This window comes from Chiloscyllium plagiosum, unplaced genomic scaffold (assembly GCF_037043375.1).
Source record: "Chiloscyllium plagiosum isolate Xiang-an unplaced genomic scaffold, Cpla_swu_hap1 HiC_scaffold_39, whole genome shotgun sequence".
Taxonomy (NCBI): Eukaryota; Metazoa; Chordata; class Chondrichthyes; order Orectolobiformes; family Hemiscylliidae; genus Chiloscyllium; species Chiloscyllium plagiosum.
In genome coordinates, this window is record NW_028270177.1 from 36,746,577 (window position 1) to 36,774,493 (window position 27,917).

Below are 27,917 nucleotides of genomic sequence, written 5' to 3' on the forward strand. Positions count from 1 at the left end.
ACGGTTAATCTGAAACTGAAACAAGGAGGCAATGACCTGAGGGTATTATTACTGGCCTAGGAATCCGAATACTATTAATGTTCTGGGGACCTAGGTCTGTATCCCACCAAGGCAGATGGGTGGAATTTGAATTCATTAAAAATCTGGAATTAAGAGTCTAATGATGATCATGAAACCTTTATTGATTGTTGGAAAAATCTGTCTAGCTTATTAGGGAAGGAAACTGCCATCCTTACCTGGTCTGGCCTTACGTTTGACTCCAGACCCACAGCAATATGGTTGAGTCTTAATCTACCTCTGGGCAATTAGGGATGGGCAATAAATGCCGGCCTAGCCAGTGATACCCTCATCCAATGAATGAATTCAAAAAATCACACTGATATTTGTGTGTTAGCTCCTATAATGTCAGCGAGACATGAGTCAGGTGGTATTGTATAATTCAGTGAACCTTTATTCCTAGTTCCTAGTATTTACAGATGTACATTACAATCACAGGCACTTGTGTGTCTGGAGTCAAGCCAAGCAATTTGCATATACTATAGCATATTTGTCTCAGCTTGTCATGCTACAAAAGGATAGAGCTCAGTAAGATGGAGATTGAGAGCTTTATACCGTTAGGTTACATGGTAAGATATACTGATGACATCATGAGAATGTCCCTTTAAAGAATATCACATACCTGCTCCAAGACATAACACAGCATCCCCTTTTCTAAGGAAAATAAACCACAAACATAGTCTTTGTGGATAGGCTCATGTTATTCATTCAATAATTGTGTAGACATGTAAACAGAGTTAACAAGATTAATCCGTCAAACATCAATATGACATTTTAGAGGTTTGCCAACTCCTGGTCTGGTGATCAGGTACCCATCTGGAGAGATAGGAGAATTTGGGAGTTCAAGCTGGATGTGTATATTAGCGTGATTGTGCTACTGTGTGCAATGAAGGATTCATTCTATGCAATGAGGCAGTTTTTTGGAGGTGTCCTGTGGTGTATATCCTTTAGAATGTTGGTACTAGCTCCCGTACCAATTTTGATTTTCAGGGCGTGTCAACCTGTCTTTTGGGTAAATACGATGTTGTTGAATTTAAACACATCTGCTCATCTTAGTTCATCAATGTGGTGAGTGAGGTTGAGAACACAAAAGGCCTAGTCACCTTTGAAAGGTTTGCTGTGCAGTTTGTTGATGTCTTTGTATGAGTTTCCGTGCTGTCAGAGTGTGATGTTGGAGAACCTGAGTGGGCATTAAGGCTTTGTTCTGGGCTCTAGCTTGGTTTTCTGCAGATGCATGTCTTTTGCTGTGACATGCTTTGTAGATGTTGAAATGTCAGGGTAGATGGAACACAAAATTTTCCCTGGCATACATCACTGGTTTAGTGCACATTGCTGAGTCTGCATTTCAGGCCTGTAATTGATATTTGCTTGCCACCCTGACGTCATGCTGGGGTCCATCTTCCAGCAAGGCATAGATGATATAGTCCTTATTTTCTTACCCAGAAAATCTTTCCAGAAAACTTTCACTGGAATAGAGAATTAGCTTCTCTGCAAGTTCATTTTCCGAGAAATCACTCATGCCCTTTGTTACTCTGGCCACATAGTTGTCAATAGGGTCCTAGCCATATGATAGGAGTTAAAACCTGTTAATTTGCAAGTTAATTTGCACCCTGAGCTGTCAAGTACTCTCCAGATCTTCTCTGAATCTTTTTTTATTGTCTTCAGAAAGTCCAGATGTATTCAAACTCCTCCTTATGGATAGCAAGTTAGACTTTGACTTGATCTGTCAAGTGAAGCTGTAGTTGCTTACAAAGGATGTAGTTGACTCACAGCCCAGTCCATAATCAAATGCTTGCCTTACATTTCTTGTTGCAGATCTGTGGTTTTTGTTTTATTAGTGTAGACTGTAGAGCTTGTTTTTTTTAACTTCCTTTGCTGTTGTGTTATTTATTTAGTCTTGTTTTGCTTCTATTTTACTTTGATTTTCATGGTTGAAGCCAATTTAAGAAGGCTTGCTGAGAGTAGGTCCTTGCCTTTTGAAGATAAAGGCCTGAAGTAACAGATTTCAGGTACTAGAGGGAGTTTGCACCATATAAGGAGTGATTACATCACATCGACTTTGGGGCCAAGCTGAAGGAAGCAAAATGGCTGAACCAACCAATTACTGCTTCTCTGGATTTGAAAATCACATTTTAGTCCGCAAAATATTTTTTTTCTGAACTGATGGGAAATGTAGTTAGTTAACAGTATCCTTTAATTACTGATATTAGTTTCAAGCCTGTAGGAAGCTCTATAACTGCAGGTTTTAAACCTATAACCTGTCTTTTAACTGATGTACCTTAACTTTTATGTTCAGACACTGGCTGAAAGTTTGTTTTTTCATATTTTTCAAGGAGATAGAGCTTGACAGAGTTTGAACTTTAAGTGGGGAGATGATAAATCTGCCTCCTGTCAAGTTAAGTTAGAGATCTGCACTCATATAAACTTGATTTGTAATCAATTTGTTGGTTGTCTGTATGTTTTACGATCCACGGCTATATAATCTTGAGTCAGGATTCTTTTGAAAGCAAGAATTGCAGATGCTGTAAATCAGAAACAAGGGCCACTGGACCTGAAACATTAACTCTGATTTCTCTCCACTGTTGCTGCCATACCCACTGAGCTTTTCCAACAATTTCTGTTTTTGTTTCAGCATGCTTCCCTTCAGCATGTCATGCTGCAAGCAACTCAGTAAGATGGAGTTGAGAGCTTTATGCCCTTAAGGAATATGGCATGGTATGGAGATGGTGTCATGATTGTCCCTTAAAGGTATGTTGCATATCTGCTGTGAAAAATGACACCACACAGCCCAGCGTACTGTGTAGCCTGTTATTTTTAATTCTCCAGCATGCTGTCACTGTTATCTCTGTCTTTGGTCTACTGCTGTATTCCAGTGAAGCCTAGTGTAAGCTTGAGGAGCAGCAACGCTTTTCAGATTTCTGGTATCACCATTAAGTGCAACAATTTCACTGAGCTCTGTTGCCCTTTCCTTGTTCCTTATCCTTTGTTCATTTCATTTGCCTCTTGTTCCTTGCTCTTACGTCCCTCAGTGAAAATAAGAGTCTGCCACTCAAGCCTGTTCCACCATTAATGTAGATAATGGCTGATCTGATTCTAACCTTAAACTCTACATTCCTGTACATTCCCAATAATCCCTCATCCTCTTGGTGAAGAATAATCTATCAACCTTTGCCTTAAAAAGATTCTGCATTCTCTGCTTTTTGACGAAGGGAATCCTAAAGACTCTAACCTTCTGAGAGAAAACAAACCTTATCTTTTGTTTGAAATGGGTGACTCCTTACTTTTCAACTATAACCCTTAGTTCGAGATTCTCTCACGAGATAAAACATCTTTTCAATATTCACCCTGTCAAGTTGCCTCGGGATTTACATGTTTCTTCTAAACTCCAGGGGTGATTGGCCTTACGTGTTTAGCCTTTCATCATAAGGCAATCTACTCATTCCAGGCATTGGTTTCGTAAACATCCCCTGAGCTGCTTTCATTGCATTAACATCTTTCTGTAAGTGCCTTGAGGATTATTGTACACAGTACTTCAATGCGATCTCACCAATACCCTTTATAACTCAAGTGTAACTTCCTTAATCTTGCGTTCAATTCTTCTTGCAATACCATTCTACTGGCTTTTCTGATTAAGCTTCCTGCAAGCTATCATTTGTGATTTAGGACAAGATCTCTCTGCATCTCAGAGTTCTTTAACCTCTCACCATTTAGATAATATGCATCTTTTTTATTCTTTCAGCCAACATGGACAATTTCACATTTTCCCACATTGTACCCCATTTGCAGACTGTTGCCCCATCATTTAACCTATCTAGATCCCTTTTTAAGCTTCTTATGTCCTTTTTACATCTCACTTTCCTATCTATCTTGGTGTCTTGAGCAAACTTAGATACCAAACCTTCAATCCCTTCACCCAACTCATTAATAACAATTGTAAAGAGTTGAGGCCCCAGCATTGACTCCTAAGTCATTACCACTTGTGACGTCCTGCAAACTGAAAACAGCCCACTTATTCTTACCCCTGCTTCCAATAGTTGACCAATTGTCTATCCATTCAAAAATGTTATCCCCTACATCCTGAGATTTTATTTTCTGCAATAACCTTTGATCACCTTATTCACGCCTTCTGGAAATCTATAATACATCCACTGGCTTCCCTCTATCTACAGCACAAATGACCTCTTCAAAGAATTTCAAAGGACATGAGCACATTTGCTTTTTTTTTTACCTTTTTTGCCCCATGGCTATTCTTTTTAGCCCCTCCACCTTTATAATTCAACCTCTCCTAGAAAACTCCTTTTAACAGACACAAAAGCAGAAATTGCTGGAAAACTTCAGCAGGTCAGGCAGCATCTGTGCAGAGAAAGCAAAGTTAACACTTTGTGTTCAGTGACCCTTCTTCAGAACTTCTTTTGCAGATAGATCTTGATTTGACCTTATCATATTCACTGTTACTCAAAACCACCTACATCTCTTAAGTTAATTACAAAAGCAAGTTATAGTGGACTCTGAATCTCCGAACTAAAAGCTGAAAGTACAGGAGAGGTTCAGCAGTTTGGCAGCATCCAGGGAGAGAGAAGTGGAGCTTCAGAGAGATCTGGAAACAGAAATGGAATAGATTTAAGGTTTTAAGTCTGAAATGAGTTCTTCAGAACTCAATTCCGAAGTGCAAATTCAGAGGTTCAGTTTCTGAAGGAGAATCAAATTGAAACATTAACTCTTCTGTCGACAGAAACTGTGAGACATGCAAAGCCTCGCGTGTGTTTGTATTTCACGTTTGTAATAGTTCTGAATTCTGACGAAAGGTCATCACTCTGAAACGTTAATTTTGTTTCTCTCACCACAGATGCTACCTGCCCTGCTGAATATTTCCACTGTTTTCATTACTGATTTCCAACATTTGCAGTATTCTGCTTTTCAATTACATGATGTAGTTTTGATGAGAATTAAAAGAACTGGTTATATTTACTGGAAGAGGAGAAGGTTATGGGAGACCTAGTAAAAATTCAGGAATTTTGTATACTCAGCAGAGGGTATTTCTGCTGCTGGAGAACTAGTGACAAGGAGGAATACACTTAGATTAAAAACAAAGTGATGGAGAAACTCCACAGATCTGGCAGCACCTGAGGAGTGAGAAACAAGAGTTAATGTCTTGAGTCTGGTGTGACTCTTCCTTAGAATAAAATTAGGATCAATAAGATAAACATGATGCTTGAATAAAGCAGTCATGATTTTGAGATGCCAGCGTTGGACTGAGATGTACAAAGTTAAAAATCACACAACACCAGGTTATAGTCCAACAGGTTTAATTGGAAGCACTAGCTTTCGGAGCAATGCTCCTTCATCAGGTGATAGTGGAGGGCTCAATCCTAACGCACAGAATTTATAGCAAAACTTTACCCAACGGGAACACTTCAGTGGTCCAGGATATTCAGCCTCAGACCTTCGGGTGACCATCCTCCAAGGTGGACTTCAGGACAGGCAGCAGAGGAAAGTGGCCGAGCAGAGGCTGATAGCTAAGTTCTGTACAAGGGAGGGCCTCAACCGGGACCTTGGGTTCATGTCACATTACAGGTGACCACCATTGCACTACACACACACACACAGATAATCCTACACACACACACTCCCACACTCACACAGGCACTCCTATAGACACATACACACAGGCACACCCTTACAGACACACACACTCCCACACGCACTCCCTCACAGACTTAACACACTCTGCACTCACTGCACACACACACACACACTTTCTCACACTCACAATCCCCACCCCAGGCAGACACACACACACACACAGACAAAGACCCACATGCACACATATATTTTGTGGGGTGAATTTGTACTTGCAGGGTTACATTGTACTTTGCTCAAAAACTGCATGCATTCATGTAGAACTCTGAGCTCAAAAACTGCATGAATTTATGTAAAACTCTGTTATCTCATTTTTTAGATTAGAATCAATCTAAACATCATGGCATAGACAGAGAACACAGGGGGCCAACACCTTCAAAGTATTGTCTAGCTATCACCATTGTTAACAGCTAACCCGAGAATGCAACTTTTTAAAACAAAGGGTTTTGTGATTTACACATGAAAGAAGTGAAACTATCACTGTATTCTAACAGATGAAAGGCTTAACAGACAATCAATGTTTCAATGTATAATTTCAGTTAAATCACACTGTAAATTTTTGCTATAAATTCTGTGTTAGGATTGAGCCCTCCACTATCACCTGATGAAGGAGCGTCGCTCCGAAAGCTAGTGTGCTTCCGATTAAACCTGTTGGACTATAGCCTGGTGTTGTGTGATTTTTAACTGAATAAAGCAGAGTTGCAAACTTAACTCAAAAATTAATTCATTGACCTCACACAGCTCAAACGTCCATCCGTACAATGTGAGTCAGGCACAATGGTGTTTATTATATGGGGAAGACTATAGCTAACTTTCATTTTAAGCCAAAAAGGGAGCTGAACAGACGGAGGGAATTTAATTTAGATTAGGCTAAGTTAGAATGATTGCCAAATGAGTCCCATGGTAGTTGCAAACATTAACAAAGTTAAATCCAGCCTCACTTCCCACAGTTGAAGATTTTGCAAGACGAAACCACACATCTCCCTGTGAGCTGGGTTGCCTCACAAATAGTGGGGAAACTCTTCCCAATCCCCACAAAGACTGATCTCAATCCCTCGACATCCAGCCGTTTAGCACTTATCACATTGAGTCTATTCACACTCTCGAATAACTTGAACAGAATTGTCGACAGTGCGTTGCTGGAAAAGCACAGCAGGTAAGGCATCATCTGAGGATCAGCAAAATCGACGTTTCGGGCAAAAGCCCTTCATCAGGTTTTACCTGAAAAATCGATTCTCCTGCTCCTCGGATGCTGCCTGACCTGCTGTGCTTTTTCAGTGCCACACTCTCGACTCTAATCTCTAGCATCTGCACTCCTCACTTTGGTCTGGTTGATTTGAACAGAATTGTGTCCAGTTTAAGGAGGTTGGTTTATCTCACTGCAGCCAGTAAGAGATTTGTCACCATAAAATTAACCAAGTAAGAGAGTTTGAAAAACAACGATCAAAAGTCAGATGAAAGTGACCTCTGAACTGGTAAAGAAAGGAGAAAGAAATGCAGCTGAAGGAACATAAATTTGAAAGAAGAGTGAACAATATAAATGAAGACATCTGAAATTATTTAGAATCATCTAGAATATCTTATCCTGAGCTGTTCATCTCCCATCACTTGGAGAGTTGTCCATTTTGGCAGAAAGAATTAAAAAAAAGCAGACTAGTGCCTAAACTGAGAACGACTGCAGAATTTGGGATTGCAGACCTAAAACCAAGCAGAAGGCAGATCTAAAACTGAGATGCAAACTTGGTGAAGTTACCAAGCAGGATTACCTGCATGCCAAACAGCCTAAGCAGCAATTGATAGGCAGAGCTAAGCAATCCTGCGACCAACAGATCAGACATAAGATCTGCAGTTCTGCCACATACAGTTGTGAATGGGGGTGGACAATTAAACAACTCACTGGAGGAGAAGGAGGCACCACAAATATCCGCATGCTCAATGATGGAAGTGAAAATCTGTATAGGGTATATAAATAGGTTGGGAAAGAGTTAGGTTTTGAGTTTTTGTGAAACAAGAAGTTCAGCTGAGCATGACTCAGATCAGATAAAAACTTACAGTTAACAATGGGGTGCTGGAGGTAAGGATGATCAGTTGACAAGGTGGAAAAGCATTCATTATGTAGAGCCATTTAACAATATTGGAAGCATTCAGTTTGTAAGGTCAGTTTAACAAGTTGAAAAATATTCTTATGTGAAGTCAGTTATTCATTGTGTAACAGCAGATGGCTTAATCTTTACTATTGAGACTCGCTGATTGTAACAGGCACCCAATCAATATGTATGTTGCCGTATCCTCCCTGTAAAGTGATGATATAATTCATTAAGAATCCTTAAGAGAAGACCAAGAACCCATGTCCCTGTGCACATGAACGATCATTCTGTCTCCGTCCAGAGCCTGGAATAAAGATGAAGGAGGTAAAACTATATTGTGTCTCTGAGCGTTTTGCTTCGTCTGGGTGGGGTGGGGTGGGGATGGGATGACAATATTGGTGTAGTCGGCAGGATCCAAACAGATTGTTATGCTCGGACAGTGTTAGCAGCTGCTCGAAACATCAGTGGCTCGAGCCTGACAGGCCACAAGGTAAGATTTTATCCCTTGGTCCCTTTTGATATTCCAGTGTGCCAAAGATGGTCCCCGCGCTCGATCGCTCTCTATTCTATGGATTCTTCGAATGGTAATTAGTTCAGTCAAGAAACACAGTTTTGCAAGTGCGCTGGCAGGCAGAGGTTCAGGTCCTGGTGTGGTACTAGGGTTCGAGTCCCGTGGTGTGCAATTGAGCTACGAGTCCTCTGTGTGGTACTGGGGTTCAAGCCCCGTGGGTGGGTAATTGAGGTACGAGTCCTCTGCGCTGTATTGGGGTTCAAGCCCCCTGGGTGGGTCATTGAGGTACGCGTCCTCTGCGCTGTATTGGGGTTCAAGTCCCCTGGGTGGGTAATTGAGGGACAAGTCCTCTGCGCTGTATTGGGGTTCAAGGTCCCTGGGTGGGTAATTGAGGGACAAGTCCTCTGCGCTGTATTGGGGTTCAAGTCCCCTGGGTGGGTAATTGAGGTACACGTCCTCTGCGCTGTATTGGGGTTCAAGTCCCCTGGGTGGATAATTGAGGGACAAGTCCTCTGCGCTGTATTGGGGTTCAAGTCCCCTGGGTGGGTAATTGAGGGACAACTCCTCTGCGCTGTATTGGGGTTCAAGCCCCCTGGGTGGGTAATTGAGGTACGAGTCCTCTGCGCTGTATTGGGGTTCAAGCCCCCTGGGTGGGTAATTGAGGGACAAGTCCTCTGCGCTGTATTGGGGTTCAAGTCCCCTGGATGGGTAATTGAGGGACAAGTCCTCTGCGCTGTATTGGGGTTTGAGTCCCCTGATGTGTAATTGAGGTACAAGTCCTCTGCGCTGTATTGGGGTTTGAATCTGCTGTTGTGTAACTGAGGTACGAGTCCTCTGCGCTGTATTGGGGTTTGAGTCCCCTAGTGTGTAACTGAGGTACGAGTCCTCTGCACTGTATTGGGGTTTGAGTCCCCTGGTGTGTACTTGAGGTACGAGTCCTCTGCACTGTATTGGGGTTTGAGTCCCCTGTTGTGTAACTGAGGTACGAGTCCTCTGCGCTGTATTGGGGTTTGAGTCCCCTGGTGTGTACTTGAGGTACGAGTCCTCTGCACTGTATTGGGGTTTGAGTCCCCTGGTGTGTAACTGAGGTACGAGTCCTCTGCGCTGTATTGGGGTTTGAGTCCCCTGATGTGTAACTGAGGTACGAGTCCTCTGCGCTGTATTGGGGTTTGAATCCCCTGTTGTGTAACTGAGGTAAGAGTCTTCTGCGCTGTATTGGGGTTTGAGTCCCCTGATGTGTAACTGAGGTACGAGTCCTCTGCGCTGTATTGGGGTTTGAATCCCCTGTTGTGTAACTGAGGTAAGAGTCTTCTGCGCTGTATTGGGGTTTGAGTCCCCTGGTGTGTAACTGAGGTACGAGTCCTCTGCGCTGTATTGGGGTTTGAATCCCCTGTTGTGTAACTGAGGTACGAGTCCTCTGCGCTGTATTGGGGTTTGAGTCCCCTGGGTGGGTAACTGAGGTACGAGTCCTCTGCGCTGTATTGGGGTTTGAGTCCCCTGTTGTGTAACTGAGGTACGAGTCTTCTGCGCTGTATTGGGGTTTGAGTCCCCTGATGTGTAACTGAGGGACAAGTCCTCTGCGCTGTATTGGGGTTTGAGTCCCCTGATGTGTAACTGAGGTACGAGTCCTCTGCGCTGTATTGGGGTTTGAATCCCCTGTTGTGTAACTGAGGTACGAGTCCTCTGCGTGGTACTAGGGTTTGAGTCCCTTGGGTGGGTTTAAGTGAGGTTCGAGTCCTCCGTGCTGTGCTGCCGTTCGAGCTCTATGTGTTTCAGTAAGATTCAAGCTCTGAGCTCTCTATGTTTAACTGGGGTTTGGGTTTCCTGTGTTTAAGTGGGGTTCGAGTTCTGTGTATAATTGAAATTTGAGTTCTCTGTGTTTAAGTGGGGTTTGAGTTCTCTGTGTTTAAGTGGTGTTTACATTCTGTGTTTAAGTGGGGTTCGAGCCCCCGTAAGGAGTAAAGTGAGAAAGAAGTGTGAGCACCATACACACACACAGATAGTCCTACACACACACACTCCCACACTCACACAGGCACTCCTATAGACACATACACACAGACACACCCTTACAGACACACACACTCCCACACGCACCCCCTCACAGACTTAAGACACTCTGCACTCACTACACACACATACATACACTTTCTCACGCTCACAATCCCCACCCCAGACAGACACACACACAGACAGACAAAGACCCACATGCACACATATATTTTGTGGGGTGAATTTGTACTTGCAGGGTTACATTGTACTTTGCTCAAAAACTGCATGCATTCATGTAGAACTCTGAGCTCAAAAACTGCATGAATTTATGTAAAACTCTGTTATCTCATTTTTTAGATTAGAATCAATCTAAACATCATGGCATAGACAGAGAACACAGGGGGCCAACACCTTCAAAGTATTGTCTAGCTATCACCATTGTTAACAGCTAACCCGAGAATGCAACTTTTTAAAACAAAGGGTTTTGTGATTTACACATGAAAGAAGTGAAACTATCACTGTATTCTAACAGATGAAAGGCTTAACAGACAATCAATGTTTCAATGTATAATTTCAGTTAAATCACACTGTAAATTTTTGCTATAAATTCTGTGTTAGGATTGAGCCCTCCACTATCACCTGATGAAGGAGCGTCGCTCCGAAAGCTAGTGTGCTTCCGATTAAACCTGTTGGACTATAGCCTGGTGTTGTGTGATTTTTAACTGAATAAAGCAGAGTTGCAAACTTAACTCAAAAATTAATTCATTGACCTCACACAGCTCAAACGTCCATCCGTACAATGTGAGTCAGGCACAATGGTGTTTATTATATGGGGAAGACCATAGCTAACTTTCATTTTAAGCCAAAAAGGGAGCTGAACAGACGGAGGGAATTTAATTTAGATTAGGCTAAGTTAGAATGATTGCCAAATGAGTCCCATGGTAGTTGCAAACATTAACAAAGTTAAATCCAGCCTCACTTCCCACAGTTGAAGATTTTGCAAGACGAAACCACACATCTCCCTGTGAGCTGGGTTGCCTCACAAATAGTGGGGAAACTCTTCCCAATCCCCACAAAGACTGATCTCAATCCCTCGACATCCAGCCGTTTAGCACTTATCACATTGAGTCTATTCACACTCTCGAATAACTTGAACAGAATTGTCGACAGTGCGTTGCTGGAAAAGCACAGCAGGTCAGGCATCATCTGAGGATCAGCAAAATCGACGTTTCGGGCAAAAGCCCTTCATCAGGTTTTACCTGAAAAATCGATTCTCCTGCTCCTCGGATGCTGCCTGACCTGCTGTGCTTTTTCAGTGCCACACTCTCGACTCTAATCTCTAGCATCTGCACTCCTCACTTTGGTCTGGTTGATTTGAACAGAATTGTGTCCAGTTTAAGGAGGTTGGTTTATCTCACTGCAGCCAGTAAGAGATTTGTCACCATAAAATTAACCAAGTAAGAGAGTTTGAAAAACAACGATCAAAAGTCAGATGAAAGTGACCTCTGAACTGGTAAAGAAAGGAGAAAGAAATGCAGCTGAAGGAACATAAATTTGAAAGAAGAGTGAACAATATAAATGAAGACATCTGAAATTATTTAGAATCATCTAGAATATCTTATCCTGAGCTGTTCATCTCCCATCACTTGGAGAGTTGTCCATTTTGGCAGAAAGAATTAAAAAAAAGCAGACTAGTGCCTAAACTGAGAACGACTGCAGAATTTGGGATTGCAGACCTAAAACCAAGCAGAAGGCAGATCTAAAACTGAGATGCCAACTTGGTGAAGTTACCAAGCAGGATTACCTGCATGCCAAACAGCCTAAGCAGCAATTGATAGGCAGAGCTAAGCAATCCTGCGACCAACAGATCAGACATAAGATCTGCAGTTCTGCCACATACAGTTGTGAATGGGGGTGGACAATTAAACAACTCACTGGAGGAGAAGGAGGCACCACAAATATCCGCATGCTCAATGATGGAAGTGAAAATCTGTATAGGGTATATAAATAGGTTGGGAAAGAGTTAGGTTTTGAGTTTTTGTGAAACAAGAAGTTCAGCTGAGCATGACTCAGATCAGATAAAAACTTACAGTTAACAATGGGGTGCTGGAGGTAAGGATGATCAGTTGACAAGGTGGAAAAGCATTCATTATGTAGAGCCATTTAACAATATTGGAAGCATTCAGTTTGTAAGGTCAGTTTAACAAGTTGAAAAGTATTCTTATGTGAAGTCAGTTATTCATTGTGTAATAGCAGATGGCTTAATCTTTACTATTGAGACTCGCTGATTGTAACAGGCACCCAATCAATATGTATGTTGCCGTATCCTCCCTGTAAAGTGATGATATAATTCATTAAGAATCATTAAGAGAAGACCAAGAACTCATGTCCCTTGTGGGCGGTACGGTGGCACAGTGGTTAGCACTGCTGCCTCGCAGCGTCAGAGACCCGGGTTCAATTCCCGCCTCAGGCAACTGACTGTGTGGAGTTTGCACGTTCTCCCCGTGTCTGCGTGGGTTTCCTCCGGGTGCTCCGGTTTCCTCCCACAGTCCAAAGATGTGCAGGTCAGGTGAATTGGCCATGCTAAATTGCCCGTAGTGTTAGGTAAGGGGTAAATGTAGGGGAATGGGTGGGTTGCGCTTCGGTGGGGCGGTGTGGACTTGTTGGGCCGAAGGGCCTGTTTCCACACATTAAGTAATCTAATCTAATCTAATCTAATCTAATCTAAAAAACGATCATTCTGTCTCCGTCCAGAGCCTGGAATAAAGATGAAGGAGGTAAAACTATATTGTGTCTCTGAGCGTTTTGCTTCATCTGGGTGGGGTGGGGTGGGGATGGGATGACAATATTGGTGTAGTCGGCAGGATCCAAACAGATTGTTATGCTCGGACAGTGTTAGCAGCTGCTCGGAACATCAGTGTCTCGAGCCTGAAGGGCCACAAGGTAAGATTTTATCCCTTGGTCCCTTTTGATATTCCAGTGTGCCAAAGATGGTCCCCGCGCTCGATCGCTCTCTATTCTATGGATTCTTTGAATGGTAATTAGTTCAGTCAAGAAACACAGTTTTGCAAGTGCGCTGGCAGGCAGAGGTTCAGGTCCTGGTGCGGTACTAGGGTTCGAGTCCCGTGGTGTGCAATTGAGCTACGAGTCCTCTGTGTGGTACTGGGGTTCAAGTCCCCTGGGTGGGTAATTAAGGTACGAGTCCTCTGCGCTGTATTAGGGTTTGAGTCCCCTGGTGGGTAATTGAGGTACGAGTCCTCTGCGCTGTATTAGGGTTTGAATCCCCTGTTGTGTAACTGAGGTACGGGTCCTCTGAGCTGTATTGGGGTTTGAGTCCCCTGTTGTGTAACTGAGGTACGGGTCCTCTGAGCTGTATTGGGGTTTGAGTCCCCTGGTGTGTAATTGAGGTAAGAGTCCTCTGCGCTGTATTGGGGTTTGAATCCCCTGTTGTGTAACTGAGGTACGAGTCCTCTGCGCTGTATTGGGGTTTGAATCCCCTGTTGTGTAACTGAGGTACGAGTCCTCTGCGTGGTACTAGGGTTTGAGTCCCTTGGGTGGGTTTAAGTGAGGTTCGAGTCCTCCGTGCTGTGCTGCCGTTCGAGCTCTATGTGTTTCAGTAAGATTCAAGCTCTGAGCTCTCTATGTTTAACTGGGGTTTGGGTTTCCTGTGTTTAAGTGGGGTTCGAGTTCTGTGTATAATTGAAATTTGAGTTCTCTGTGTTTAAGTGGGGTTTAAGTTCTATGTGTTTAAGTGGTGTTTACATTCTGTGTTTAAGTGGGGTTTGAGTTCTATGTGTTTAAGTGGTGTTTACATTCTGTGTTTAAGTGGGGTTTGAGTTCTATGTGTTTAAGTGGTGTTTACATTCTGTGTTTAAGTGGGGTTTGAGTTCTATGTGTTTAAGTGGTGTTTACATTCTGTGTTTAAGTGGGGTTTGAGTTCTATGTGTTTAAGTGGTGTTTACATTCTGTGTTTAAGTGGGGTTTGAGTTCTCTGTGTTTAAGTGGGGTTTGAGTTCTATGTATTTAAGTGGGGTTTGAGTTCTCTGTGTTTAAGTGGGGTTTGAGTTCTCTGTGTTTAAGTGGGGTTTGAGTTCTCTGTGTTTAAGTGGGGTTTGAGTTCTATGTGTTTAAGTGGGGTTTGAGTTCTCTGTGTTTAAGTGGGGTTTGAGTTCTCTGTGTTTAAGTGGGGTTTGAGTTCTCTGTGTTTAAGTGGGGTTCGAGCAGTAAACTCCTGTATTCCCTGTATACCGAGGAGAAAGTGAGGACTGCAGATGCTGGAGATCAGAGCTGAAAATGTGTTGCTGGAAAAGCGCAGCAGGTCAGGCAGCATCCAAGGAACAGGAGAATCGACGTTTCGGGCATAAGCCCTTCTTTAGATTCCTGTTCCTTGGATGCTGCCTGACCTGCTGCGCTTTTCCAGCATCACGTTTTCAGCTCATTCCCTGTATACCTCCAGGATTTCCCTTGATCCCAGCTGCCTGTACTTAAGCGTCTATTTTTTCTGGTCAAAGTCTCAATATCTCTTGTCATCCAGGGTTCCCTATTCCTGCCAACCTGGCCCTTCACCCTCACAGGAACGTATAAACTTTGAACTCTAGCTATCTCACTTTTACAGGCCTTCCACTTGCCAGAGGTCCCTTTGCCTGCAAACAAACTACTCCAATCAACCCTTACAAGCTCCTGTCTAATATTCGCCTTGCCCCAGTTTAGAACTTGAATCTGTGGAACAGTTTTGTCTCTCTCCATAACTATTTTAAAATTAATAGAACAATGATCACTGGTCCCAAAGTGTTCCCCACTGTCACCTCAGTCACCTGTCCTGCCCTATTTCCCAAGAGTAGGTCGAGTTTTGCTCCATTCTGAGTAGAACCCTTTCTATACTGCTTGAGGAAACTTTCCTGAACACAATTAACAAATTCCACCCTGTCTAAGCTCTTAACACTCTGGCAGTAGTCCCTGTCTATGTTAAGAAAATTAAAATCCTCTACTATGACAGCCCTATTGCTCCTGCAAGTCTCCCCAGTCTCCCAACATGTTTGTTCCTCTAATTCCTGTTGACTATCTGGGGGCCTATATTACAACCCCAATAACATCACCATCCTCTTCTTATTTCTTAGCTCCACCCACAAAGCCTCACTGGGTGATCCTTCAATTAATTCATCTCTGATTACTGATGTGATACTCGCATTAATCAAAAATGCAACACCCCCTCCCTTCCTTCCACCACCTCTGTCCTGCCTAAAGCACCTGTACCCTGGCACATTAAGTTGCCAGTCCTGTCCCTCCCTTAGCCATGTTTCTGTAATGGCTGTAATATCCCAGTCCCATGTACCTCTCCGTGCTGAGTTCATTAGCCTTACCTGCCAGCACTCCTGCATTGAATTAAATGCAATTTAATCCAACAGACGTTCCTTGCACCCTATCATGTTCCAGCCTGACCTGTCTCTTCACTTTACTATTTCTGATTACTGTATCTCTTTCTAGCCTCGCATTTGCCTCCCTGCTGTTGAGGATCCCATCCCCCTGCCAATCTAGATGAGATTCCCTATAGTATGGAAACAGGCCATTTGGCCCAACAAGTCCACATCGACCCTCCAAAGAATAAACCACCCAGATCTATTCCCCATATTTACCCCTGACTAATGCAGCTAACACTACAGGCAATTTAGCATGGCCAATCCACCCTAACCTGTATATCTTTGGACTGTGGGAGGAAACTGGAGCACCTGCAGGAAATTAATGCAGGGAGAGAATGTGCAAGCTCCACGCAGACAGTCCCCTGAGGCAGGAATCGAACCCAGGTCCCTGGTGCTGTGAGGCAGCAGTGCTAGCCACTGAGCCACCGTGCCGCCCCAGTTTCAACACTCCTTTGGAGCAAACCAGGTCACAAAGATATTGGTCCCCTCCAGTTCAGGTGCATGGTCCCTCGTGAACAGGTCACCTCTGCCCCAGAAAAGACCCCATTGATCTAAAAATCTGAATCCCTGCCCCCTGCACCCATTCTTTTGACATTCATCTGCCATTTTGTCCTGTCCTTATCATCATTAGCATGTGACACAGGAAGTAATCCAGAGATTACCAGCAACGAGGTCCTGGTTTTTAACTTTCTTTCCTAGCTCTCTCTCATCACCCTGCAGGACCTCATCCCTATTTCTGTCAGTGTCATTTCTGCCAATATGCACAATGACTTCTGGCTGCTCCCCCTCCCCTTGAGAGTGTTCTGCAGCCGCTCTGAGACATCCTGAACCCTGGCACCCAGAGAGCAACACAGCATCCTGGGTTCCACGGAATCTCCTTTCTGTCCCCCTAACAATCGAGTCTCCTGTCACTGAGATCCTGTTTACCTTTACCCTTGTCTGCTGTGCCCCAGAGACACCAAACTGGCTATTGCTGCTTTCCCCAGAACGGTCATCACCCCCCCAACAGTATCCACAATGGTATATTTGTTTTCAAGGAGAATGAGAAGCCAGAGAAGAGGGGACAAGTGTTCTCTGTTTGTTGTGAGTGTTTGAAATACTCTTCCTCGAAAGCAGGTAGAAACAGGGCTTTGAATGTTTTTACAGTGGAGGTGGATGGCTCCTTGTTAAGTTAGGGGGTGAAAGGTCATGGGTGAAAGGTAGATGGGAATGTGGATTTGAGGTTACAATCTGATCAGCCCTGAACTTATTGAGTGGCAGCGCAGGCTTGAGAAGCTAAATACGTCAGTCAATGATGGTATTAAAACACTAGAAAGGGTGAGGTAAGTTCAGAAAACCAGGATATAGAGTTTAGGTTTAGAAGAAAAATGATAAAGGCCAAATGTCCTATTTCAGCCACGATAGAAGACACTTCCAATCTGAATGGGGACAGTTACAAATAGGAAACACCACAGCCTGGGCCCACAGCACCTCTCCCTGGAAGAACCGCACAAATATTTGCAAAATGTGTCAATTTTCATTCATCGGGTCCTACAAAAACAACTTGCATTTACATAGCACCATACCCCTCAGGGTAGAGTAACCTCTCACATTTCACATCAGCAATACCAAGGAGAAAGTGGAGGATGAGGCAAAGGAGTCATTCAATCAGGTGACTAAAGGCCAGTCAAAAAAGATCCGAGGGGTCTGAAGGGAAAGGTGGACATGGAGAGAAGGAAAACTTTAAAGTGGAGCATTCCAGAGCTTGGGGCCAGACAACTGAAAATGCACTCGCCTGAGGCACAGACATTAATACTGCCTGTCAGAGGCTTTAGAAGTTGTGGAAGGGAAGTGCTCATAAATACTATTGTATGGCCCAACTGTTAATTCATCAAAGTTTGAGGAAGATTGTGGAGAATTAGGTTTCTGGGCCCATTAAAGCCCTTATATGACCAATCATGGTTACTTAATTGTCTCATCCTGTCCTAATAATTATTTTACATGTAGTGGGGGAATTCCCTATCATGTGGGAAGCCCCTGGAGTCAGGGAGGGATGGGAATTCTTTTCCAGGCTCCATTGATTGTTCTGTCCACTTCTACTAGTGCACTCCCTCTCCCTGGTATCCTCCAGATTGACCCTAGACATATCTTAACCCTGGGCTGGTTCCAAGCTAAGGACAGAAGTCTCACCTTAAATCAATGAACACTGCTCCCAGAATTGAAATGCTGAAGGACCATGGTTGTAGAGTAAAGGATAAACTCCCAAGAATGAACATGGGAGCCTGTCATTGACGTTGTTGTGACTGCATGGTGAGAAGCTCGAGAATGAGCAACACCTTGTGAGGAGTTGTAATGTATATAATTAAGATGATTGAAATAAATAATGGGTTAATAAAGTCTCAAGAGTCTAGCCATCTCTCTATTCTGGAATGAAGATACTCAAAGGCATTATAACACTGAATCTCCCACAATCAACATTTTGGGGGTGACCATTGACCTGAAACCAACCTGAACTAGCCATATAAATACAACATCTACAATAGCAGGTCAGAGGCTAGGAGTCCAGCAGCATTAACTCACCTCATAGCTCCCCTAAACCTGGCTGCCATCTTCAAGGCACAGGTCAGGAGTGTGTTGGACAACTTGCCTGGATGGGTGCAGCTCCAACAACATTCAAGAAGCTTGACACCATCCAAGTCAAAGCAGCCTGCTTGATTGATACTGCATCCTGAAGTTTTCAGCCCTTTCACCACTGATGGTTAGTGGCAGCAGTGAGTTCTATCTACAATATGCACTGCAGAGATTCACTCAGATTCCTTGGACAGCACATTCCAAAACCATTACCACTTCCATCTAAAAGGACAAGGGCAGCAGATACATGGGAACACCGCCACCTGCAAGTTCCTCTCCAAGCCACTCTCCATCCCGACTTGGAAATATATCGCCATTCCTTCAATGTCCTTCCCTAATGGCATTGTGGGTCTACTCACAGCACGTGAGCTGCAATTGTTCAAAAGGCAGTTCTTCACTTTCTCAAAGGTAATTAGGGATGAGCAATAAATGCTGGCCAGTCAGCAATAGCCACCTCTCATGAGTGAATAAGAAAATGACACCCCACAAACATTGTCTCGAACCCCTCCTGAATGGTGAATGGGCTCCCCACTGAACCGATTCCCAGGCAGTGAGGAACCGCAGTGATTGTTTTTGGAGCAGTGTGTTGTGTGTGGGTCTGTAAGAGTCTGTAATGGTTATTACAGTAAAGAAGTAGTTCCAGGAAACAGACCTGAGGCAAGTGTGCTCTCAGTTGTTTCTATTATTATGCACATCATGTTTACATAAATCGATAAATAGTTGCAGTAATGCAATAAGCTCCATATTCTTTAATCAACACAATACTCTAGTTAGACTGGAAAGGTGGCTATCCTCGTTCACACATTTTGGGCTTGAAGGAACACAATCGCCATCTGCAGCCGAGTGAAGTCTGGCTGTCGCTGTTAGTGGTGAGGTTCTGTTGACCCTCTTGGCATCTGAAAGGTTGGATAAGTTGGAAGTGTTCTCATTGAGCCAGAGGGGAACTAATAAACGTTTCAAAATTATGAAAAGCTTTGAGAGACTAAACAATGAAAGACTGTTTTCGCTCTTTTGTGAATTGCAAACAAGGCCTGGATTGAAAACAATCCCTAATTGAAGAAAGAGGGGAGATTTTCCACAGCCCAGGTCTTTTGACCACAAAGTACTTTCCCGCAAATGGCTTTAAAGCAACAACAACTGATGTTTATCAAGTACCCTAACTTATAAAACATCCTGAAATGTTACAGAATAAAATTTGACACTGAGCCACAGAAGAAGTTATTATGTCTGGTCAAAGTTTGGTTTAAATTGTTGCTTTTAAACAAGATTTAAAAGAAGGAAAGTGAGGTGGAGAGACTGAAAGGATTAAAGAGGATATTCAGAGCTTGGAATGTCAGAACTAAAGGCAGAGTGCTTAAAATTGAGGATGCTCAGGTGACTCATTAGGGAGTCTTGTGAGATTCTGTTATTTGTAAAGAACTAGGAATTAATATTTATGAGAATAACGTCCAAGTGCCACAGTTACTGCTGCAATGTAGCTTGGCAATGATTTATCCAACCGTCAGGCTTGTAATGAGTGACTTGAAACTTTTAAATCTAAATGTCTGTTTATTTTTCATTTCCGAGGACCGGTAGAGCCACAACAAATGCAAGTATCTCAATTGTGGGGCTGGAGTTGATTATAGAGATTGGGAGAGGCGGGGTCATGGAGGGATTTGAAAAGATGGAAAGAAATTTTAAATCGAAATGTTGCTTAACCAGCAGCCAGTGTAGGTCAGCAAGCACAAGAATGGTTACAACATTGTTTCAAAGGTGCTGGATAATTATTTATAAAGACAGAAACGATATATGAAAAGTTTGGGAAATGGAATTTGAGTGAACAGACTTTATTAAAGACCCAGATCCAAGTGGGTTCTTCCTGTACTCCAATATAATTCTGTGGGAGAGTTGCCCAAAAAGAAAATTGGCCCTAATGTTTTTTTGTGGTTTCTGTACATTAGCCCAAGTAATATATGTCACAAAGAGTCATTTTGTACTGAATCAGATCTCTGGAATCTTATAAACAATTAACTCTGTATGGCTCAGGTTTAATATACAGTTTGGATTTGGATTTTATGGATATAATTAATCAACCCATCCAGATGTGTTAGAGTCATGGAAATCTACAGCACAGAAAAAGATGTTAATCAGTTAACATTTCCTCATGAGTTCCTGTTCAGAGATGTTCAGACACACCTCTGGAGCAGATGGGTCTTAAACCCAAGCCTCCTGGCTTAGAGGTAGGGACTACACTACTGCATCACAAGAGACCTGAAAAGCTTTGCGTTTCCTTTTTCCATAACTGAGGTCCTCCCTTTCCATGTTAAGTGGGGTCCTCACAATGCTTAATTGTTTATCTTCACATCATTATTTTGGGGTTTGGGACATAGTTTAATGTTGCCACCAACCCTCCAGGCTAAGAGCCAGCCTGATATACACTGGCTTACCTGCATGAGTTGCTGGCTTCTTTCCTACCACAAGAGCCCAGTCAGTCTGGGTTATATGCTTACTTGGGTTACAGTTACATTGTGTGTATAGTTGACTGGTTAATGAACTGTTAGCAAGCTGAATGTACCGAGAGTAAGATGGAAACCTTTCGTACTGAAGTATCACAAGTCATGATGACATCTAACTCCTTCAAAGGTATAGCGCCTTTCTAAGATCTGTCTAATAATACAACAATCCCAGCTATGTTTAGATCCAATCCTTCTGGCTTGACATATCCCATCTGTGGCAGAAATGGGTACTGCATTTGCTGGAGATTAGAGTCAAGATTAGAGTGGTGCTGGAAAAGCACAGCAGGTCAGGCAGCATCTGAGGAGCACGAAAATTGATGTTTTGGGCAAAAGCCCATCATCAGGAAACATCCCATCCATCCCCAGGACTGGTCTCAATTGTTCCCTGGAATCTATCACTCTCCCTTCTACACCTTTTCCAGCTACACAATTGTCTACTTAATCCTCCTAATTCTACACTCATTAGAACATGGTGCAAGGAATTACCCAAAGATTACTGTCTTTCGGCCTGCTCGTTAATTTATCACCTAGCTGCCTAAATCCTGTACATCATTTCGGGGTTGGCAGAATCTCTTGTTCCTATCTCCACAAGATATTACTGATGTCACACTTCATAGAATCACAGATTCCCTCCAGTGTGGAAACAGGCCATTTGGCCTAACAGCACTGACCCTCTGAAGAATAACCCACCCAGACCTATTACTCTACCCTATTACTCTACATTTACCCCTGACTAATGCACCTAATCTACACATCCCTGAACACCGTGGGCAATTTAGCATGACCAATTCACCTGACCTACGCATCTTTGGATTGTGGGAGGAAACCGAAGCAACCGGAGGAAATCCATGAAGGCACGGGGGGAATGTGCAAACTCCACACAGACAGTGGTATGAGACTAGAATCGAACCCAGATCCCTGGCACTGTGAGGCAGCAGTGCTAACCACTGTGCTGCTCCCTTCTTTGTGACGCCCCATCTTGGCCTTCAAACCCCAACTATGCAACTCTTTTGTCTCCTTCCCTTAGCTCCTTGACCTGTTTCTGTCCAAAACTCTGGATATTCCTCTATCTGGTGGCCATCCCCTTCATTCTGGAACCTCCTGGCGGATTCGGCATTGCCCATTCTGAGTTCTGTCAATCAAATTAGCCAGCAGCTCTCAAGGGGCTGAATGTCTGTGTAGCTCTTTTCGCAGCAGAGAGCGGGGGGATCTGGGCGGAAGTTCAGACGGAGCGCAAAGCCGGTCGGGAAGGTAAGTGATTACTATTAGAGTGGGTGTGTTCTAAACCCCAGGTCCTACAAAGTAGGGTCTCCCTCCCTCCCTCCTCCTCTAACCTTAATTAAGAGTCCACAGACGTGCCACAAAAAGAGGGTCTAAGGAAGTTTAGATCGAAGAGTGAGGTTTCAGCTCAGGAATCTTTGACAAGGAGGTTGAGTGAAGTGATTACACCACAGTTGAAGAGGGTGAAGACATGACTGCCCAGCTGGTTCAGTGCGCTACGTGCTTGATGTGGGAGGTCAACGACTCTGGTGTGTCTGGCTCGTATATGTGTGGAAAATGTGTGCACATTCAGCTACTGACAGAGCATATTGCAGCGCTGACGAAAGAACTCAAAGACCTTAGGCTCATCTGAGAGAACGAGATCTTTCTGGACAAGACCTTCAGCGATGTTATTACACCAATCATGCCAGAAGAGAGCAGAAGAGAGCAGACGATGAGGAAGGCAGAGAGGAGACAGGTGCAAGAGACCCCGGGAGAAGTACCTGTCAGGAACAAGTTGAAGCTTTTGGAAACAGAGACTGATGACACTGCCAGTTCGCAAGGCGGCCAGGTCTGTCAATCAAAAGTTGCCGCAGAGGCAGAGCGGAAGAGTCGGACATCGCACAGAGCCGTGGTAATAGGGGACTCCATCGTGAGAGGAACTGACCGGGGTTTTTGTGGCAGCAGACGGGATTTAAGGATGGTGTGTTGCCTTCCTGGTGCTAGAGTGAAAGACATCGTGGACAGAGTACAGGAAATCCTCAAGGATGAGGGTGAAGAGCCAGAGGTGTTGGTACATGTCGGCACAAATGATGTCAGGAAGAAGAGGAGGAACATACTACAGCAAGACTTCGGAGAACTAGGAAGAAGGCTGAAAAGCAGGACGTCCAAGGTGGTTATCTCCGGTTTGCTTCCAGTTCCTCGGGGTAGTGTGGCCAGAAACAGGGAGATAATGGACTTGAACATGTGGTTGGGGAACTGGTGCAGGAAGCAAGGATTTAAGTTCTTGGATCGCTGGGGTATATTTTGTGGTAAACATAAATTCTACAAGACAGATGGTCTGCACCTTAATTGATTAGGGACCAGCATTCTGGCAGGCAGGTTTTCTACTGCAGCACCGCTACATTTAAACTAAGTAGCGGGGGGAGGGGACAAGCTGGATGTTTAAAAAGGAAATTGAAGGGAAAGTTAGAACAAGAGAAGTCAAGAAAGACAACTGTATCAATGAGGCAGAAAACTCAGAAAGGCATCATGCTGTAAGGTTGAGTGAAATAAGGGTTGCTGGGAAGGGTGAGAGCAGTAACAAATTAAAAATACTATACATGAATGCACGAAGCTTTAGAAATAAGATGGATGAGCTTGAGGCTCTTTTGGAAATTGGCAGATACGATATTGTGGGGATAACTGAGACGTGGCTTCAAGTGGACAGGGCCTGGGAAATGGATATTCAAGGCTACACGTGTTATCGTAAGGACAGACTGACGGGCAGAGGGGGTGGGGTGGCCTTGTTAGTAAGGGACGATATTCAGTCCCTTGCGCGGGGGACCTAGAGTCAGGGGATGTAGAGTCAGTGTGGATAGAGCTTCGAAATACTAAGGGTAAAAAGACCCTCTTGGGAGTCATCTACAGGCCCCCAAACAGTAGTCTGGATGTCGGATGGAAGTTAAATCAGGAGCTGAAATTGGCCTGTCGCAAAGATGTCACTACAGTTGTTATGGGGGATTTTAACATGCAGGTAGACTGGGAGAATCAGGATGGTATGGGGCCTCAAGAAAGAGACTTTGTGGAGTGCCTCAGAGATGGATTCTTAGAGCAGCTGGTGCTGGAGCCGACCAGGGAGAAGGCAATTCTGGATCTGGTATTGTGTAACGAACCAGAATTGGTCAGAGACCTCGAAGTGAAGGAGCCATTAGGAAGTAGTAACCATAATACAATAAGCTTCAATCTGCAATTTGAGAGGGAGAGGGTACAGTCGGAAGTGACAGTACTTCTGTTGAATAAAGGGAACTATGGAGCTATGAGGGAGGAGCTGGCCAAAGTTTAATGGTGCAATACCTTAGCAGGGATGACCGTGGAGGAACAATGGCGGATATTTCTATGTATAATGCAGAAGTTGCAGGATCAGTTCATTCCTAAAAGGAAGAAAGATCCCAGGAGGAGGCATGGGCGGCCGTGGCTGACGAGGGAAGTAAAGAAGCATATAAAGTTAAAAGAGAAAAAGTATAACATAGCTAAGATAAGTGGGAAAACTGAGGACTGGGAAGCTTTTAAAGAGCAACAGAGGATTACTAAGAAGGAAATACGCAGAGGAAAAATGAGGTACGAAGGTAAACTGGCCAAGAATATTAAGGAGGATAGTAAAAGCTTTTTTAGGTATGTGCAAGGCAAAAAAATGGTTAGGACAAAAATTGGGCCCTTGAAGACAGAAACAGGGGAATATATTACTAGGAACAAAGAAATGGCAGAGGAATTAAATGGGTACTTCAGATCTGTGTTCACTGGGGAAGACACAAGCAATCTCCCTGAGGTAACAGTGGCTGAAGGACCTGAACTTAAGGGAATTTATATTTGCCAGGATTTGGTGTTGGAGAGGCTGTTAGGTCTGAAGGTTGATAAGTCTCCGGGGCCTGATGGTCTGCATCCCAGGGTACTGAAGGAAGTGGCTCGGGAAATCGTGGATGCGTTGGTGATTATTTTCCAGAGTTCAATAGATTCGGGGTCGGTTCCTGAGGATTGGAGGGTGGCTAATGTTATACCACTTTTTAAGAAAGGTGGGCGAGAGAAAGCAGGAAATTATAGACCAGTTAGTCTGACCTCAGTGGTGGGAAAGATGCTGGAGTCTATTATAAAGGATGAAATTACCGCACATCTGGATAGTAGTAACAGGATAGGACAGAGTCAGCATGGATTTATGAAGGGGAAATCATGCTTGACTAATCTTCTTGAATTTTTTGAGGATGTAACTGTGAAGTTGGACGAGGGAAATCCAGTAGATGTAGTGTACCTGGACTTTCAGAAAGCTTTTGATAAAGTCCCACACAGGAGGTTAGTGAATAAAATTAGGGCGCATGGTATTGGGGGCAAAGTACTAGATTGGATTGAAAATTGGTTGGCTAATAGGAAACAAAGGGTAGTGATAAACGGCTCCATTTCGGAATGGCAGGCAGTGACCAGTGGGGTACCGCAGGGATCCGTGCTGGGACCGCAGCTTTTTACAATATATGTTAATGATATAGAAGATGGTATCAGCAATAACATTAGCAAATTTGCTGATGATACAAAGCTGGGTGGCAGGGTGAAATGTGATGAGGATGTTAGGAGATTACAGGGTGACCTGGACAAGTTAGGTGAGTGGGCAGATGCATGGCAGATGCAGTTTAATGTGGATAAATGTATGGTTATCCACTTTGGTAGCAAGAACAGGAAGGCAGACTACTACCTCAATGGAATCAATTTATGTAAAGGGGCAGTACAGAGAGATCTGGGTGTTCTTATACACCAGTCAATGAAGGCAAGCATGCAGGTACAGCAGGTAGTGAAGAAGGCTAATAGCATGCTGGCCTTCATAACAAGAGGAATTGAGTATAGAAGCAAAGAGGTGCTTCTGCAGCTGTACAGAGCCCTGGTGAGACCACACCTGGAGTACTGTGTGCAGTTCTGGTCTCCAAATTTGAGAAAAGACATTCTGGCTATTGAGGGAGTGCAGCGTAGGTTCACGAGGTCAATTCCTGGAATGGCAGGATTACCTTACACTGAAAGACTGAAGCGACTGGGCTTGTATACCCTTGAGTTTCGAAGATTGAGAGGGGATCTGATTGAGACGTATAAGATTATGAAAGGATTGGACACTCTGGCAGTAGGAAACATATTTCCACTGATGGGTGAGTGCCGAACCAGAGGACACAGCTTAAAAATACGGGGTAGACCATTTAGGACAGAGCTCAGGAGAAACTTCTTCACCCAGAGAGTGGTGGCTGTGTGGAATGCTCTGCCCCAGAGGGCAGTGGAGGCCCAGTCTCTGGATTCATTTAAGGAAGAGTTGGATAGAGCTCTCCAAGATAGTGGAATCAAGGGTTATGGAGATAAGGCAGGAACAGGATACTGATTAGGAATGATCAGCCATGATTATATTGAATGGCGGTGCAGGCTCGAAGGGCTGAATGGCCTACTCCTGCATCTATTGTCTATTGTCTGTCTATTGTCTATAGTGAGCAGCAGAAGTCAACCATCTATCACACTGAGACTGGCAGGAACATGGTATGGCTACACAGTGGCATTTCTTTTCCATTATGGTGGGTGTCATTGGCTAGGCCTTCAGTTATTGCCCAGCCCTAATTACCCAGAGGGCAGTTGAGAGTCAACCACATTGCTGTTGACCTGGAGTCCTATGTAGGCCAAACCAAGTAAAGACAGCAGATATCCTTCCCTGAAGGACATTAATGAGCCAGATGGATTTTCATGAGCAGCTTTTTATTGAATTCACTTCAAACTATCTGTGTTGGTGAGATTCAGACCCATGTCCCCATTAACCTGGGATTCTGGAGTACCAATCACAGAGCCATAAACGTGATACACTGCAGCATGAGGCCATTTGGGCCATCATACTTGTTATCCACTGACATTATCTCTATACCATTGCGCCCATCAGTCAGCTTGGGACTGACATTTCTTTGGGGTGAAGGGGTACTGAGTACATGCCCTCTGTAAAATTCAACCTTATCGGTCAAAACTAAACGCAACAAATAGTATTGGAAAGAGCAGATTTTTTTAAAAACCAGATAATTGAAAATGCTTTCACTTTGGCCAGTGCTTCGGCATTTCAGTAAATTAAGGCGTTACATCTGAGACTATGGAAAGAACGAAAGAAGATTTCAAATTCACAGTGAAGTGAATGGTTTCTGTTGAGAGGCTTCAGTTTACGGGGCTTCCCACAGTTATCACTCTCAGCTGACTCACTATGGTCAAGTGAGGAAGCAAGAACAAAATACTGGGGAGTACATCAAAGAAAGGTCATCAACTTGAAGGGAATGGGTTTGTTTCTCCAGGGGTGGTCCCTGACCAACCAACTGTTTCCAACACCAGTTTTATTTTGTTGATCTATACGTTGACAATTTCCAGTCTCCAACAGTGTCACTTATTGCAAACAATTCTTTCTTGCAGCTCCCAGGATGTACTTTAATATCATCTCACTTTAGAATGTAGCAACAATTATTTAAACTAGGCTGGTATAAGTCCCATCAGATTTCCTGCATGTTTGACAGTGAGACTGTCATTCCTAGTAAATACCAACATTTGCTGTTTGCCCATAACAATTAATATTAGAAACAAAGGAATAATAGCAGAAAATAATGAGAGGAGAGATGGGGCGTATCACTAGGAACTGACAGTTTCCTCACCAGGATATTAGAAATCGGTGAAAAAATTACAGATACTTTATTCATAATTTTCTAAAATTTACCTGATTCAGGAATTGTCCCTTAAAATTAGAAAATTGCCAATGTTACCACAATGTATTAGGAGGTGGCCTAGAAAAATCTAGATTGATTTGTTTATATGTTATGGGATATTATTAGAATCTGTTATTGGGGCTGAAGGACTGTGAACTTGGACTCACCAGAGCGAGCTGGCATAGATTTGTAAAGTGTAAGGCATATCTGAATTGACATACAGTGGCAGTGGTATGTACCATCTGGAAGGTGTACTGTTGTAACTCCTTCGACAGCACCTTCTAACTGTGTGAGCTCTACCATCTAGAAGGCCAGGAGAGGAGAGGTATGGAAACAGGATCACCTGCAAGTTTCCCCCCAAACCTCTCACCATCATGACTCGGAAATATATTACTGTCAGT

General features: G+C 43.6%; 1 protein-coding gene across 3 annotated transcripts in view; it reads right to left on the reverse strand.

Annotated features, from left to right (window-relative positions):
• il16 (interleukin 16) overlaps positions 1-27,917 on the reverse strand; it is a 215,368-nt gene that overhangs the window by 96,668 nt on the left and 90,783 nt on the right. The window lies entirely within an intron of this gene.